The sequence below is a fragment of the Leptodactylus fuscus genome, chromosome 1 (assembly GCF_031893055.1).
Source record: "Leptodactylus fuscus isolate aLepFus1 chromosome 1, aLepFus1.hap2, whole genome shotgun sequence".
Lineage (NCBI taxonomy): Eukaryota > Metazoa > Chordata > Amphibia > Anura > Leptodactylidae > Leptodactylus > Leptodactylus fuscus.
The window spans coordinates 239,863,469-239,878,264 of NC_134265.1; the positions used below are offsets into that span (position 1 = coordinate 239,863,469).

The following is a 14,796-nucleotide window of genomic DNA, read 5'->3' on the forward strand; positions in this document are numbered from 1 at the left end:
AAAGTGTTTAATCCTATTTCCAGCACAGATCATCTAGGGTGCTAATAGTTACAGAATAATGTTAAAATTCGATTGTACATTTGCAGTTTTGGCATTAAGCAAAAATCTAAAAAATCCAAACAAAAGTGTCAAACTCTTACGATCAACATGATACGTATGTGAATGATACATACTTTTCAAAAAAATTCTCCGCCTGAACAGAGACTTGAACCCTGGACCCTCAGATTAAAAGTCTGATGCTCTACCGACTGAGCTATCCAGGCTCTAAAAAATATAATACTGTACCTCAAATCGGAATTAATGTACATGTGAATAGATCTGCTTTACGAGAGAGTGTTCAATTATGGTTTTATGGGTGATTCTAGAATATGCAAAGTGTCTAATTCTATTTCCAGCATAGATAATCTAGGGTGCTAATAGTTACAGAATAATGGTAAAATTCGATTGTACATTTGCAGTTTTAGCATTAAGCAAAAATCTAGAAAATCCAAACAAAAGTTCCAAACTTTTATGATGAACATCATACGTATATGAATGATGCATACTTTTCAAAGCAACTTCTACGCCTGAACAGGGACTTGAACCCTGGACCCTCAGATTAAAAGTCTGATGCTCTACCGACTGAGCTATCCAGGGTCTCCAAAACATAATGCTGTACCCCAAATTGGAATTAATGTACATAAGAATACATCTCCTTTAAGTGAGAGTGTTCAATTAGGGATTCATGGGTGATTCTAGAATATGCAAAGTGTCTAATCCTATTTCCAGCACAGATCATCTAGGGTGCTAATAGTTACAGAATAATGGTAAAAGTTGATTGTACATTTGCAGTTTTGGCATTAAGCAAAAATCTAGAAAATCCAAACAAAAGGGTCAAACTCTTACGATCATGATGAAACGTATGTGAATAATGCATACTTTTCCAAGAAATTCTTCGCCTGAACAGGGACTTGAACCCTGGACCCTCAGATTAAAAGTCGGATGCTCTACCGACTGAGCTATGCAGGCTCTCTGAAACATAATGCTGTACCCCAAATTGGAATTAATGTATATAAGAATAGATCTCCTTTAAGTGAGAGTGTTCAATTAGGGATTTATGGGTGATTCTAGAATATGAAAGTGTCTATCCTATTTCCAGCATAGATCATCTGGGGTGATAATATTTACAGAATAATGGTAAAAGTCGATTGTACATTTGCAGTTTTGGCATTAAGCAAAAATCTAGAAAATCCAAACAAAAGTGTCAATATCTTAATATCAACATGATACGTATGTGAATGATACATACTTTTCAAAAAAATTCTCCGCCTGAACAGGGACTTGAACCCTGGACCCTCAGATTAAAAGTCTGATGTTCTACCGACTGAGCTATCCAGGCTCTAAAAAAAAAAAAAAAACTGTACCTCAAATCGGAATAAATGTACATGTGAATAGATCTGCTTTAAGAGAGAGTGTTCAATTATGGTTTTATGGGTGATTCTAGAATATGCAAAGTGTCTAATCCTATTTCCAGCATAGATTATCTAGGGTGCTAAAAGTTACAGAATAATGGTAAAATTCGATTGAACATTTGCAGTTTTGGCATTAAGCAAAAATCTAGAAAATCCAAACAAAAGTTTCAAACTCTTTTGATCAACATCATACGTATGTGAATGATGCATACTTTTCAAAGCAACTCTCCGCCAGAACAAGGACTTGAACCCTGGACCCTCAGATTAAAAGTTCGATGCTTTACCGACTGAGCTATCCAGGGTCTACAAAATATAATACTGTACCTCAAATCGGAATTAATGTACATGTGAATAGATCTGCTTTAAGCGAGAGTGTTCAATTATGGTTTTATGGGTGATTCTAGAATATGCAAAGTGTTTAATCCTATTTCCAGCACAGATCATCTAGGGTGCTAATAGTTACAGAATAATGTTAAAATTCGATTGTACATTTGCAGTTTTGGCATTAAGCAAAAATCTAAAAAATCCAAACAAAAGTGTCAAACTCTTATGATCATGATGATACGTATGTGAATGATACATACTTTTCAAAAAAAAATTCTCTGCCTGAACAGGGACTTGAACCCTGGACCCTCAGATTAAAAGTCTGATGCTCTACCGACTGAGCTATCCAGGCTCTAAAAAATATAATACTGTACCTCAAATCGGAATTAATGTACATGTGAATAGATCTGCTTTACGAGAGAGTGTTCAATTATGGTTTTATGGGTGATTCTAGAATATGCAAAGTGTCTAATCCTATTTCCAGCATAGATCATCTAGGGTGCTAATAGTTACAGAATAATGGTAAAATTCGATTGTACATTTGCAGTTTTGGCATTAAGCAAAAATCTAGAAAATCCAAACAAAAGTTTCAAACTTTTACGATCAACATCATACGTATATGAATGATGCATACTTTTCCAAGAAATTCTTCGCCTGAACAGGGACTTGAACCCTGGACCCTCAGATTAAAAGTCTGATGCTCTACCGACTGAGCTATCCAGGCTCTCTGAAACATGATGCTGTACCCCAAATTGGAATTAATGTATATAAGAATAGATCTCCTTTAAGTGAGAGTGTTCAATTAGGGATTTATGGGTGATTCTAGAATATGAAAGTGTCTATACTATTTCCAGCATAGATCATCTGGGGTGATAATATTTACAGAATAATGGTAAAAGTCGATTGTACATTTGCAGTTTTGGCATTAAGCAAAAATCTAAAAAATGCAAACAAAAGTCTCAAACTCTTAAGATCAACATGATACGTATGTGAATGATACATACTTTTCAAAAAAATTCTCTGCCTGAACAGGGACTTGAACCATGGACCCTAAGATTAAAAGTCTGATGCTCTACCGACTGAGATATCCAGGCTCTACAGAATATAACACTGTACCTCAAATCGGAATTAATGTGCATGTGAATAGCTCTGCTTTAAGCGAGAGTGTTCAATTATGGTTTTATGGGTGATTCTAGAATATGCAAAGTGTCTAATCCTATTTCCAGCATAGATCATCTAGGGTGCTAAAAGTTACAGAATAATGGTAAAATTCGATTGTACATTGGCAGTTTTTGCATTAAGCAAAAATCTAGAAAATCCAAACGAAAGTTTCAAACTCTTTTGATCAACATCATACGTATGTGAATGATGCATACTTTTCAAAGCACCTCTCCGCCTCAACAGGGACTTGAACCCTGGACCCTCAGATTAAAAGTTCGATGCTCTACCGACTGAGCCATCCAGGCTCTACAAAATTTAATACTGTACCTCAAATCGGAATTAATGTACATGTGAATAGATCTGCTTTAAGAGAGAGTGTTCAATTATGGTTTCATGGGTGATTCTAGAATATGCAAAGTGTTTAATCCTATTTCCAGCACAGATCATCTAGGGTGCTAATAGTTACAGAATAATGTTAAAATTCGATTGTACATTTGCAGTTTTGGCATTAAGCAAAAATCTAAAAAATCCAAACAAAAGTGTCAAACTCTTATGATCATGATGATACGTATGTGAATGATACATACTTTTCAAAAAAAAATTCTCTGCCTGAACAGGGACTTGAACCCTGGACCCTCAGATTAAAAGTCTGATGCTCTACCGACTGAGCCATCCAGGCTCTACAAAATTTAATACTGTACCTCAAATCGGAATTAATGTACATGTGAATAGATCTGCTTTAAGAGAGAGTGTTCAATTATGGTTTTATGGGTGATTCTAGAATATGCAAAGTGTCTAATTCTATTTCCAGCATAGATAATCTAGGGTGCTAATAGTTACAGAATAATGGTAAAATTCGATTGTACATTTGCAGTTTTGGCATTAAGCAAAAATCTAGAAAATCCAAACAAAAGTTCCAAACTTTTATGATGAACATCATACGTATATGAATGATGCATACTTTTCAAAGCAACTTCTACGCCTGAACAGGGACTTGAACCCTGGACCCTCAGATTAAAAGTCTGATGCTCTACCGACTGAGCTATCCAGGCTCTCCAAAACATAATGCTGTACCCCAAATTGGAATTAATGTACATAAGAATACATCTCCTTTAAGTGAGAGTGTTCAATTAGGGATTCTTGGGTGATTCTAGAATATGCAAAGTGTCTAATCCTATTTCCAGCACAGATCATCTAGGGTGCTAATAGTTACAGAATAATGGTAAAAGTTGATTGTACATTTGCAGTTTTGGCATTAAGCAAAAATCTAGAAAATCCAAACAAAAGTGTCAAACTCTTACGATCATGATGATACGTATGTGAATGATGCATACTTTTCCAAGAAATTCTTCGCCTGAACAGGGACTTGAACCCTGGACCCTCAGATTAAAAGTCTGATGCTCTACCGACTGAGCTATCCAGGCTCTCTGAAACATAATGCTGTACCCCAAATTGGAATTAATGTATATAAGAATAGATCTCCTTTAAGTGAGAGTGTTCAATTAGGGATTTATGGGTGATTCTAGAATATGAAAGTGTCTATCCTATTTCCAGCATAGATCATCTGGGGTGATAATATTTACAGAATAATGGTAAAAGTCGATTGTACATTTGCAGTTTTGGCATTAAGCAAAAATCTAAAAAATGCAAACAAAAGTCTCAAACTCTTAAGATCAACATGATACGTATGTGAATGATACATACTTTTCAAAAAAATTCTCTGCCTGAACAGGGACTTGAACCATGGACCCTAAGATTAAAAGCCTGATGCTCTACCGACTGAGATATCCAGGCTCTACAGAATATAACACTGTACCTCAAATCGGAATTAATGTGCATGTGAATAGCTCTGCTTTAAGCGAGAGTGTTCAATTATGGTTTTATGGGTGATTCTAGAATATGCAAAGTGTCTAATCCTATTTCCAGCATAGATCATCTAGGGTGCTAAAAGTTACAGAATAATGGTAAAATTCGATTGTACATTTGCAGTTTTGGCATTAAGCAAAAATCTAGAAAATCCAAACAAAAGTTTCAAACTCTTTTGATCAACATCATACGTATGTGAATGATGCATACTTTTCAAAGCAACTCTCCGCCTGAACAGGGACTTGAACCCTGGACCCTCAGATTAAAAGTTCGATGCTCTACCGACTGAGCCATCCAGGCTCTACAAAACTTAATACTGTACCTCAAATCGGAATTAATGTACATGTGAATAGATCTGCTTTAAGAGAGAGTGTTCAATTATGGTTTCATGGGTGATTCTAGAATATGCAAAGTGTTTAATCCTATTTCCAGCACAGATCATCTAGGGTGCTAATAGTTACAGAATAATGTTAAAATTCGATTGTACATTTGCAGTTTTGGCATTAAGCAAAAATCTAAAAAATCCAAACAAAAGTGTCAAACTCTTACGATCAACATGATACGTATGTGAATGATACATACTTTTCAAAAAAATTCTCCGCCTGAACAGAGACTTGAACCCTGGACCCTCAGATTAAAAGTCTGATGCTCTACCGACTGAGCTATCCAGGCTCTAAAAAATATAATACTGTACCTCAAATCGGAATTAATGTACATGTGAATAGATCTGCTTTACGAGAGAGTGTTCAATTATGGTTTTATGGGTGATTCTAGAATATGCAAAGTGTCTAATTCTATTTCCAGCATAGATAATCTAGGGTGCTAATAGTTACAGAATAATGGTAAAATTCGATTGTACATTTGCAGTTTTAGCATTAAGCAAAAATCTAGAAAATCCAAACAAAAGTTCCAAACTTTTATGATGAACATCATACGTATATGAATGATGCATACTTTTCAAAGCAACTTCTACGCCTGAACAGGGACTTGAACCCTGGACCCTCAGATTAAAAGTCTGATGCTCTACCGACTGAGCTATCCAGGGTCTCCAAAACATAATGCTGTACCCCAAATTGGAATTAATGTACATAAGAATACATCTCCTTTAAGTGAGAGTGTTCAATTAGGGATTCATGGGTGATTCTAGAATATGCAAAGTGTCTAATCCTATTTCCAGCACAGATCATCTAGGGTGCTAATAGTTACAGAATAATGGTAAAAGTTGATTGTACATTTGCAGTTTTGGCATTAAGCAAAAATCTAGAAAATCCAAACAAAAGTGTCAAACTCTTACGATCATGATGATACGTATGTGAATAATGCATACTTTTCCAAGAAATTCTTCGCCTGAACAGGGACTTGAACCCTGGACCCTCAGATTAAAAGTCGGATGCTCTACCGACTGAGCTATGCAGGCTCTCTGAAACATAATGCTGTACCCCAAATTGGAATTAATGTATATAAGAATAGATCTCCTTTAAGTGAGAGTGTTCAATTAGGGATTTATGGGTGATTCTAGAATATGAAAGTGTCTATCCTATTTCCAGCATAGATCATCTGGGGTGATAATATTTACAGAATAATGGTAAAAGTCGATTGTACATTTGCAGTTTTGGCATTAAGCAAAAATCTAGAAAATCCAAACAAAAGTGTCAATATCTTAATATCAACATGATACGTATGTGAATGATACATACTTTTCAAAAAAATTCTCCGCCTGAACAGGGACTTGAACCCTGGACCCTCAGATTAAAAGTCTGATGTTCTACCGACTGAGCTATCCAGGCTCTAAAAAAAAAAAAATACTGTACCTCAAATCGGAATAAACGTACATGTGAATAGATCTGCTTTAAGAGAGAGTGTTCAATTATGGTTTTATGGGTGATTCTAGAATATGCAAAGTGTCTAATCCTATTTCCAGCATAGATTATCTAGGGTGCTAAAAGTTACAGAATAATGGTAAAATTCGATTGAACATTTGCAGTTTTGGCATTAAGCAAAAATCTAGAAAATCCAAACAAAAGTTTCAAACTCTTTTGATCAACATCATACGTATGTGAATGATGCATACTTTTCAAAGCAACTCTCCGCCAGAACAAGGACTTGAACCCTGGACCCTCAGATTAAAAGTTCGATGCTTTACCGACTGAGCTATCCAGGGTCTACAAAATATAATACTGTACCTCAAATCGGAATTAATGTACATGTGAATAGATCTGCTTTAAGCGAGAGTGTTCAATTATGGTTTTATGGGTGATTCTAGAATATGCAAAGTGTCTAATCCTATTTCCAGCATAGATCATCTAGGGTGCTAAAAGTTACAGAATAATGGTAAAATTCGATTGTACATTTGCAGTTTTGGCATTAAGCAAAAATCTAGAAAATCCAAACAAAAGTTTCAAACTCTTTTGATCAACATCATACGTATGTGAATGATGCATACTTTTCAAAGCAACTCTCCGCCTTAACAGGGACTTGAACCCTGGACCCTCAGATTAAAAGATCGATGCTCTACCGACTGAGCTATCCAGGCTCTACAAAATATAATACTGTACCTCAAATCGGAATTAATGTACATGTGAATAGATCTGCTTTAAGAGAGAGTGTTCAATTATGGTTTCATGGGTGATTCTAGAATATGCAAAGTGTTTAATCCTATTTCCAGCACAGATCATCTAGGGTGCTAATAGTTACAGAATAATGTTAAAATTCGATTGTACATTTGCAGTTTTGGCATTAAGCAAAAATCTAAAAAATCCAAACAAAAGTGTCAAACTCTTATGATCATGATGATACGTATGTGAATGATACATACTTTTCAAAAAAAAATTCTCTGCCTGAACAGGGACTTGAACCCTGGACCCTCAGATTAAAAGTCTGATGCTCTACCGACTGAGCTATCCAGGCTCTAAAAAATATAATACTGTACCTCAAATCGGAATTAATGTACATGTGAATAGATCTGCTTTACGAGAGAGTGTTCAATTATGGTTTTATGGGTGATTCTAGAATATGCAAAGTGTCTAATCCTATTTCCAGCATAGATCATCTAGGGTGCTAATAGTTACAGAATAATGGTAAAATTCGATTGTACATTTGCAGTTTTGGCATTAAGCAAAAATCTAGAAAATCCAAACAAAAGTTTCAAACTTTTACGATCAACATCATACGTATATGAATGATGCATACTTTTCCAAGAAATTCTTCGCCTGAACAGGGACTTGAACCCTGGACCCTCAGATTAAAAGTCTGATGCTCTACCGACTGAGCTATCCAGGCTCTCTGAAACATGATGCTGTACCCCAAATTGGAATTAATGTATATAAGAATAGATCTCCTTTAAGTGAGAGTGTTCAATTAGGGATTTATGGGTGATTCTAGAATATGAAAGTGTCTATACTATTTCCAGCATAGATCATCTGGGGTGATAATATTTACAGAATAATGGTAAAAGTCGATTGTACATTTGCAGTTTTGGCATTAAGCAAAAATCTAAAAAATGCAAACAAAAGTCTCAAACTCTTAAGATCAACATGATACGTATGTGAATGATACATACTTTTCAAAAAAATTCTCTGCCTGAACAGGGACTTGAACCATGGACCCTAAGATTAAAAGTCTGATGCTCTACCGACTGAGATATCCAGGCTCTACAGAATATAACACTGTACCTCAAATCGGAATTAATGTGCATGTGAATAGCTCTGCTTTAAGCGAGAGTGTTCAATTATGGTTTTATGGGTGATTCTAGAATATGCAAAGTGTCTAATCCTATTTCCAGCATAGATCATCTAGGGTGCTAAAAGTTACAGAATAATGGTAAAATTCGATTGTACATTGGCAGTTTTTGCATTAAGCAAAAATCTAGAAAATCCAAACGAAAGTTTCAAACTCTTTTGATCAACATCATACGTATGTGAATGATGCATACTTTTCAAAGCACCTCTCCGCCTCAACAGGGACTTGAACCCTGGACCCTCAGATTAAAAGTTCGATGCTCTACCGACTGAGCCATCCAGGCTCTACAAAATTTAATACTGTACCTCAAATCGGAATTAATGTACATGTGAATAGATCTGCTTTAAGAGAGAGTGTTCAATTATGGTTTCATGGGTGATTCTAGAATATGCAAAGTGTTTAATCCTATTTCCAGCACAGATCATCTAGGGTGCTAATAGTTACAGAATAATGTTAAAATTCGATTGTACATTTGCAGTTTTGGCATTAAGCAAAAATCTAAAAAATCCAAACAAAAGTGTCAAACTCTTACGATCAACATGATACGTATGTGAATGATACATACTTTTCAAAAAAATTCTCCGCCTGAACAGAGACTTGAACCCTGGACCCTCAGATTAAAAGTCTGATGCTCTACCGACTGAGCTATCCAGGCTCTAAAAAATATAATACTGTACCTCAAATCGGAATTAATGTACATGTGAATAGATCTGCTTTACGAGAGAGTGTTCAATTATGGTTTTATGGGTGATTCTAGAATATGCAAAGTGTCTAATTCTATTTCCAGCATAGATAATCTAGGGTGCTAATAGTTACAGAATAATGGTAAAATTCGATTGTACATTTGCAGTTTTGGCATTAAGCAAAAATCTAGAAAATCCAAACAAAAGTTCCAAACTTTTATGATGAACATCATACGTATATGAATGATGCATACTTTTCAAAGCAACTTCTACGCCTGAACAGGGACTTGAACCCTGGACCCTCAGATTAAAAGTCTGATGCTCTACCGACTGAGCTATCCAGGGTCTCCAAAACATAATGCTGTACCCCAAATTGGAATTAATGTACATAAGAATACATCTCCTTTAAGTGAGAGTGTTCAATTAGGGATTCATGGGTGATTCTAGAATATGCAAAGTGTCTAATCCTATTTCCAGCACAGATCATCTAGGGTGCTAATAGTTACAGAATAATGGTAAAAGTTGATTGTACATTTGCAGTTTTGGCATTAAGCAAAAATCTAGAAAATCCAAACAAAAGTGTCAAACTCTTACGATCATGATGATACGTATGTGAATGATGCATACTTTTCCAAGAAATTCTTCGCCTGAACAGGGACTTGAACCCTGGACCCTCAGATTAAAAGTCTGATGCTCTACCGACTGAGCTATGCAGGCTCTCTGAAACATAATGCTGTACCCCAAATTGGAATTAATGTATATAAGAATAGATCTCCTTTAAGTGAGAGTGTTCAATTAGGGATTTATGGGTGATTCTAGAATATGAAAGTGTCTATCCTATTTCCAGCATAGATCATCTGGGGTGATAATATTTACAGAATAATGGTAAAAGTCGATTGTACATTTGCAGTTTTGGCATTAAGCAAAAATCTAGAAAATCCAAACAAAAGTGTCAATATCTTAATATCAACATGATACGTATGTGAATGATACATACTTTTCAAAAAAATTCTCCGCCTGAACAGGGACTTGAACCCTGGACCCTCAGATTAAAAGTCTGATGTTCTACCGACTGAGCTATCCAGGCTCTAAAAAAAAAAAAAATACTGTACCTCAAATCGGAATAAACGTACATGTGAATAGATCTGCTTTAAGAGAGAGTGTTCAATTATGGTTTTATGGGTGATTCTAGAATATGCAAAGTGTCTAATCCTATTTCCAGCACAGATCATCTAGGGTGCTAATAGTTACAGAATAATGGTAAAAGTTGATTGTACATTTGCAGTTTTGGCATTAAGCAAAAATCTAGAAAATCCAAACAAAAGTGTCAAACTCTTACGATCATGATGATACGTATGTGAATGATGCATACTTTTCCAAGAAATTCTTCGCCTGAACAGGGACTTGAACCCTGGACCCTCAGATTAAAAGTCGGATGCTCTACCGACTGAGCTATGCAGGCTCTCTGAAACATAATGCTGTACCCCAAATTGGAATTAATGTATATAAGAATAGATCTCCTTTAAGTGAGAGTGTTCAATTAGGGATTTATGGGTGATTCTAGAATATGAAAGTGTCTATCCTATTTCCAGCATAGATCATCTGGGGTGATAATATTTACAGAATAATGGTAAAAGTCGATTGTACATTTGCAGTTTTGGCATTAAGCAAAAATCTAGAAAATCCAAACAAAAGTGTCAATATCTTAATATCAACATGATACGTATGTGAATGATACATACTTTTCAAAAAAATTCTCCGCCTGAACAGGGACTTGAACCCTGGACCCTCAGATTAAAAGTCTGATGTTCTACCGACTGAGCTATCCAGGCTCTAAAAAAAAAAAAATACTGTACCTCAAATCGGAATAAACGTACATGTGAATAGATCTGCTTTAAGAGAGAGTGTTCAATTATGGTTTTATGGGTGATTCTAGAATATGCAAAGTGTCTAATCCTATTTCCAGCATAGATCATCTAGGGTGCTAAAAGTTACAGAATAATGGTAAAATTCGATTGAACATTTGCAGTTTTGGCATTAAGCAAAAATCTAGAAAATCCAAACAAAAGTTTCAAACTCTTTTGATCAACATCATACGTATGTGAATGATGCATACTTTTCAAAGCAACTCTCCGCCTGAACAAGGACTTGAACCCTGGACCCTCAGATTAAAAGTTCGATGCTTTACCGACTGAGCTATCCAGGGTCTACAAAATATAATACTGTACCTCAAATCGGAATTAATGTACATGTGAATAGATCTGCTTTAAGCGAGAGTGTTCAATTATGGTTTTATGGGTGATTCTAGAATATGCAAAGTGTCTAATCCTATTTCCAGCATAGATCATCTAGGGTGCTAAAAGTTACAGAATAATGGTAAAATTCGATTGTACATTTGCAGTTTTGGCATTAAGCAAAAATCTAGAAAATCCAAACAAAAGTTTCAAACTCTTTTGATCAACATCATACGTATGTGAATGATGCATACTTTTCAAAGCAACTCTCCGCCTGAACAGGGACTTGAACCCTGGACCCTCAGATTAAAAGTCTGATGCTCTACCGACTGAGCTATCCAGGCTCTAAAAAATATAATACTGTACCTCAAATCGGAATTAATGTACATGTGAATAGATCTGCTTTACGAGAGAGTGTTCAATTATGGTTTTATGGGTGATTCTAGAATATGCAAAGTGTCTAATCCTATTTCCAGCATAGATCATCTAGGGTGCTAATAGTTACAGAATAATGGTAAAATTCGATTGTACATTTGCAGTTTTGGCATTAAGCAAAAATCTAGAAAATCCAAACAAAAGTTTCAAACTTTTACGATCAACATCATACGTATATGAATGATGCACACTTTTCAAAGCAACTTCTCCGCCTGAACAGGGACTTGAACCCTGGACCCTCAGATTAAAAGTCTGATGCTCTACCGACTGAGCTATCAAGGCTCTCCAAAACATAATGCTGTACCCCAAATCGGAATTAATGTACATAAGAATACATCTCCTTTAAGTGAGAGTGTTCAATTATGGTTTCATGGGTGATTCTAGAATATGCAAAGTGTCTAATCCTATTTCCAGCATAGATCATCTAGGGTGCTAATAGTTACAGAATAATGGTAAAAGTCGATTGTACATTTGCAGTTTTGGCATTAAGCAAAAATCTAAAAAATCCAAACAAAAGTGTCAAACTCTTATGATCATGATGATACGTATGTGAATGATACATACTTTTCAAAAAAAAATTCTCTGCCTGAACAGGGACTTGAACCCTGGACCCTCAGATTAAAAGTCTGATGCTCTACCGACTGAGCTATCCAGGCTCTAAAAAATATAATACTGTACCTCAAATCGGAATTAATGTACATGTGAATAGATCTGCTTTACGAGAGAGTGTTCAATTATGGTTTTATGGGTGATTCTAGAATATGCAAAGTGTCTAATCCTATTTCCAGCATAGATCATCTAGGGTGCTAATAGTTACAGAATAATGGTAAAATTCGATTGTACATTTGCAGTTTTGGCATTAAGCAAAAATCTAGAAAATCCAAACAAAAGTTTCAAACTTTTACGATCAACATCATACGTATATGAATGATGCACACTTTTCAAAGCAACTTCTCCGCCTGAACAGGGACTTGAACCCTGGACCCTCAGATTAAAAGTCTGATGCTCTACCGACTGAGCTATCAAGGCTCTCCAAAACATAATGCTGTACCCCAAATCGGAATTAATGTACATAAGAATACATCTCCTTTAAGTGAGAGTGTTCAATTAGGGATTCATGGGTGATTCTAGAATATGCAAAGTGTCTAATCCTATTTCCAGCATAGATCATCTAGGGTGCTAATAGTTACAGAATAATGGTAAAAGTCGATTGTACATTTGCAGTTTTGGCATTAAGCAAAAATATAGAAAATCCAAACAAAAGTGTCAAAGTCTTATGATCATGATGATACGTATGTGAATGATGCATACTTTTCCAAGAAATTCTTCGCCTGAACAGGGACTTGAACCCTGGACCCTCAGATTAAAAGTCTGATGCTCTACCGACTGAGCTATCCAGGCTCTAAAAAATATAATACTGTACCTCAAATCGGAATTAATGTACATGTGAATAGATCTGCTTTACGAGAGAGTGTTCAATTATGGTTTTATGGGTGATTCTAGAATATGCAAAGTGTCTAATCCTATTTCCAGCATAGATCATCTAGGGTGCTAATAGTTACAGAATAATGGTAAAATTCGATTGTACATTTGCAGTTTTGGCATTAAGCAAAAATCTAGAAAATCCAAACAAAAGTTTCAAACTTTTACGATCAACATCATACGTATATGAATGATGCACACTTTTCAAAGCAACTTCTCCGCCTGAACAGGGACTTGAACCCTGGACCCTCAGATTAAAAGTCTGATGCTCTACCGACTGAGCTATCAAGGCTCTCCAAAACATAATGCTGCACCCCAAATCGGAATTAATGTACATAAGAATACATCTCCTTTAAGTGAGAGTGTTCAATTAGGGATTCATGGGTGATTCTAGAATATGCAAAGTGTCTAATCCTATTTCCAGCATAGATCATCTAGGGTGCTAATAGTTACAGAATAATGGTAAAAGTCGATTGTACATTTGCAGTTTTGGCATTAAGCAAAAATATAGAAAATCCAAACAAAAGTGTCAAACTCTTATGATCATGATGATACGTATGTGAATGATGCATACTTTTCCAAGAAATTCTTCGCCTGAACAGGGACTTGAACCCTGGACCCTCAGATTAAAAGTCTGATGCTCTACCGACTGAGCTATCCAGGCTCTAAAAAATATAATACTGTACCTCAAATCGGAATTAATGTACATGTGAATAGATCTGCTTTACGAGAGAGTGTTCAATTATGGTTTTATGGGTGATTCTAGAATATGCAAAGTGTCTAATCCTATTTCCAGCATAGATCATCTAGGGTGCTAATAGTTACAGAATAATGGTAAAATTCGATTGTACATTTGCAGTTTTGGCATTAAGCAAAAATCTAGAAAATCCAAACAAAAGTTTCAAACTTTTACGATCAACATCATACGTATATGAATGATGCACACTTTTCAAAGCAACTTCTCCGCCTGAACAGGGACTTGAACCCTGGACCCTCAGATTAAAAGTCTGATGCTCTACCGACTGAGCTATCAAGGCTCTCCAAAACATAATGCTGTACCCCAAATCGGAATTAATGTACATAAGAATACATCTCCTTTAAGTGAGAGTGTTCAATTAGGGATTCATGGGTGATTCTAGAATATGCAAAGTGTCTAATCCTATTTCCAGCATAGATCATCTAGGGTGCTAATAGTTACAGAATAATGGTAAAAGTCGATTGTACATTTGCAGTTTTGGCATTAAGCAAAAATATAGAAAATCCAAACAAAAGTGTCAAACTCTTATGATCATGATGATACGTATGTGAATGATGCATACTTTTCCAAGAAATTCTTCGCCTGAACAGGGACTTGAACCCTGGACCCTCAGATTAAAAGTCTGATGCTCTACCGACTGAGCTATCCAGGCTCTCTGAAACATG

The 14,796-nt window shown here is 35.7% G+C and overlaps 12 non-coding genes across 12 annotated transcripts; all 12 read right to left on the reverse strand.

The window, feature by feature from the left end:
- Positions 1-2,054: 2,054 nt before the first annotated feature.
- On the reverse strand, positions 2,055-2,127 carry TRNAK-UUU (transfer RNA lysine (anticodon UUU)). The gene has a single exon. It is a non-coding gene; the product is annotated as a tRNA-Lys (tRNA).
- Positions 2,128-2,426: 299 nt separating this feature from the next.
- TRNAK-UUU (transfer RNA lysine (anticodon UUU)) lies at positions 2,427-2,499 on the reverse strand. The gene has a single exon. It is a non-coding gene; the product is annotated as a tRNA-Lys (tRNA).
- A 1,043-nt stretch (positions 2,500-3,542) lies between these two features.
- Positions 3,543-3,615, reverse strand: TRNAK-UUU (transfer RNA lysine (anticodon UUU)). Its single transcript has one exon. It is a non-coding gene; the product is annotated as a tRNA-Lys (tRNA).
- A 300-nt stretch (positions 3,616-3,915) lies between these two features.
- TRNAK-UUU (transfer RNA lysine (anticodon UUU)) lies at positions 3,916-3,988 on the reverse strand. Its single transcript has one exon. It is a non-coding gene; the product is annotated as a tRNA-Lys (tRNA).
- Positions 3,989-4,287: 299 nt separating this feature from the next.
- Positions 4,288-4,360, reverse strand: TRNAK-UUU (transfer RNA lysine (anticodon UUU)). The gene has a single exon. It is a non-coding gene; the product is annotated as a tRNA-Lys (tRNA).
- A 3,276-nt stretch (positions 4,361-7,636) lies between these two features.
- TRNAK-UUU (transfer RNA lysine (anticodon UUU)) lies at positions 7,637-7,709 on the reverse strand. The gene has a single exon. It is a non-coding gene; the product is annotated as a tRNA-Lys (tRNA).
- A 299-nt stretch (positions 7,710-8,008) lies between these two features.
- TRNAK-UUU (transfer RNA lysine (anticodon UUU)) lies at positions 8,009-8,081 on the reverse strand. The gene has a single exon. It is a non-coding gene; the product is annotated as a tRNA-Lys (tRNA).
- Positions 8,082-11,728: 3,647 nt separating this feature from the next.
- On the reverse strand, positions 11,729-11,801 carry TRNAK-UUU (transfer RNA lysine (anticodon UUU)). The gene has a single exon. It is a non-coding gene; the product is annotated as a tRNA-Lys (tRNA).
- A 674-nt stretch (positions 11,802-12,475) lies between these two features.
- TRNAK-UUU (transfer RNA lysine (anticodon UUU)) lies at positions 12,476-12,548 on the reverse strand. The gene has a single exon. It is a non-coding gene; the product is annotated as a tRNA-Lys (tRNA).
- Positions 12,549-13,220: 672 nt separating this feature from the next.
- On the reverse strand, positions 13,221-13,293 carry TRNAK-UUU (transfer RNA lysine (anticodon UUU)). The gene has a single exon. It is a non-coding gene; the product is annotated as a tRNA-Lys (tRNA).
- A 672-nt stretch (positions 13,294-13,965) lies between these two features.
- TRNAK-UUU (transfer RNA lysine (anticodon UUU)) lies at positions 13,966-14,038 on the reverse strand. Its single transcript has one exon. It is a non-coding gene; the product is annotated as a tRNA-Lys (tRNA).
- A 672-nt stretch (positions 14,039-14,710) lies between these two features.
- TRNAK-UUU (transfer RNA lysine (anticodon UUU)) lies at positions 14,711-14,783 on the reverse strand. Its single transcript has one exon. It is a non-coding gene; the product is annotated as a tRNA-Lys (tRNA).
- Between the last annotated feature and the right edge of the window lie 13 nt (positions 14,784-14,796).